Genomic DNA, 2,654 nt, shown 5'->3' with positions numbered 1-2,654 from the left:
CCCCCCCCCCCCCCCCCCCCTTTTTTTCCCTCATCCTGTATATTCACAACAGTGCTTCTTATAAATATAAAGCATCAACAAGGTAGCAAGGTATTTCCTTGCCTTACCTTACTCAGGAAGTTTGCGTAGCAAAGCAAACATTTTCAACAGTAACCAGGATAGTTCTTCCTCTTTAAAACTTGTTGATGTCTCAGAGTCACTATCTTTCGTCACTTGCTGTAAGAAGTTTTTATTTCCCAGACAAGTGTGAATGTTATAAAAGCAAACAATAAAACATAAAACTGTCGCATCTATGTGGCAGAAAATTATTCTAAAACTAGTATGATTCATTCAGTGTTCAAAGACTGCAGAGATGAGGTTGTAAAGCCACATGAATGCCTAACTACATCTGAGCAGTTTGGTTTCAGAGGAAGAGACCCCTCTAAAATTACATTTTAGCCCACATCGATAGCAGTGTAACTTAGAAAACTGAAGTTTAAAAAAACCTTTGTGTTTTTAGTATTGATTGACCTTGTACGCTAATTTACATGTAATAGGAGAGACACAGGAGAAGAACACTTTGAAGGAGCGGGGTTATTTAATCATGTGAAATAACACAAAAGAAATTCCTTCTATTTTAGCTAGAAAAATTCGATTTATGTATGATTTGTTTTTAAGGGCATTTCTATGCTTATAAGACAAAGGATACAAGCTCTAGAGTGGTACCCACTGCAGGATGTACTTTAAATTTGAACAAGTTGGTTTCTGTTATCAGACTGTACTTTCCGAGTTCATCATGTGGCTGAACCTAGCATAGTTTCACTACCACTAAAAATTTCAACTAATGATGCTGAAGAACACAAGGGGTCTTCTGAGTTAGAGGAAGCCAGAGGAAGTTAGATGTATTTTTTCTGGATTTTTAACACCAAAAGGAAAGGAACAAGGAAAAAGGAACCAAGATAATCTATATTGTATTGAAGGATGAATGTGGTGATACTGTGAATGAAGAATGTCTGTCTTATGTGATATGCTCATCGTCTCAGGGTAATATTTATGGATCTGACCCTGGAACAGAAAAGTCTCAGGTCTGACTCATTTCAATAGGACACAAAGGCACACATATCAGAGGAGGAACTCAGTTCCTCAGCCAGTAGATTACTGTAATGTGCTTTATATTCTTTCTCCACCATTTACACTGGAAATGGTGATGTGCACCGAGACCGTCACTATGCTTTTTGTTTTAGACTAGGAGCTGCGGTCCATGTGGTTCAGGATTCTCCTTGTACAGTGCTCTACCAACCACTCTCTGTCAAATTCTGAATAAAACATGCATGGCTCAGTGAACCACCCTTCTGATAAAGACACAGCAGGCATAACTTCATTTACAAAGTCTGAACCAGAAAAGGGAAAGTTTGCAAAGTTCATGTTTTGATCTCTGCCAGAGGTATTGTTCAGATGCTTCATACATCATGACAGCCTGATCAAATACATTAAATAAACACACCAATTAACCACATGCTCTAAGTCAGGTTGTGGTACTTTCCGTCTCGCTCACTAGTGAGTGCCAATGACAAGCACATTTTGTTACAGGATTCTCTCACAAAACACTTCATCCAGCCCTGTCACATTAATTTGCAATGAAAGTGCTTTTCAAATTATTTTTTCTCTCCATAATTTTAAAAATCATGTAACCAAAGCAAACACAATTTAAAACCAAATTACATCTAAGATGTAAAGATGTATCAAAACCAGATATATAAAATCCAGCTAGTTACCTTTCTGCTTGTCTATTTGCTACAACATGAATAAACATTCAACATAACGCAGTAATACATAAGCGTCTTATGAAACCATCTCCTTGTTTGAAACGGTCGAAGCCATCAGGACGGTGAAGCGTATGTTCACTGCCAAAGAAGGGGTCAGCAAAAACCACACTTGGAAGGACACTGCATTTTTACATGAACAAGAGCTAAAAAGCCTAAACCTACTTTTAGAAAAATATATTGTAAGAGAACTACATCTACACTTTGGGATGCCCTTCTTCAGGCTCAATTGGACCATAAAAATTCTGCTCGTGTTCACTTTATACTCTTAATTGATCCCAAAGAGACGTTACTTGAGAAATTAAGGCACTTCAAACTCCACAAACTTTCAAGATCTTGCAGCAGTCAATTCCAAATATAATTTCTCCTGAAAATCAGGGAAGATACTGCAATTATTATGGCTACATAACTGCATGTAGTTTTTAGGATAGAGGATTTATATGCAGGCAGCTTAGTCCAATTCAGGTAGAAAAATTGTGTTCTGTTTACCAAAAAATTGCCCCATAGTTTCATCTGGATAAAGCATTTCAGTTTTTGTAGCCTAGGGTTTTGCCAAGCATTGCTGAATATTAGCTACCTTCAATTACGGAAGCATACACATTTTGTCATTAGAATTAGTTGTTTCATACTTGGGGTTTTTTATTTGAATATAAATTTCTTTTTTATTTTCCGGGTTTTAAAGACTAGAGAGTGCACAACACCTCTTCCCCTGCTTCATACAGTAAGATTTGCATAACTGTGTAACGATCTGAGGCAGCAATATTGCAACACAGTGCCCTTTTACGCATCAGTTTATTGTACTGAGAAGAACGCATTTCTGATTTGACTCATTATTTAATTATATATATAAGA

The sequence above is a fragment of the Buceros rhinoceros genome, unplaced genomic scaffold, assembly GCF_000710305.1.
Source record: "Buceros rhinoceros silvestris isolate BGI_N320 unplaced genomic scaffold, ASM71030v1 scaffold35912, whole genome shotgun sequence".
Taxonomy (NCBI): domain Eukaryota; kingdom Metazoa; phylum Chordata; class Aves; order Bucerotiformes; family Bucerotidae; genus Buceros; species Buceros rhinoceros.
Note: the sequence above shows the minus strand (reverse complement) of the source record.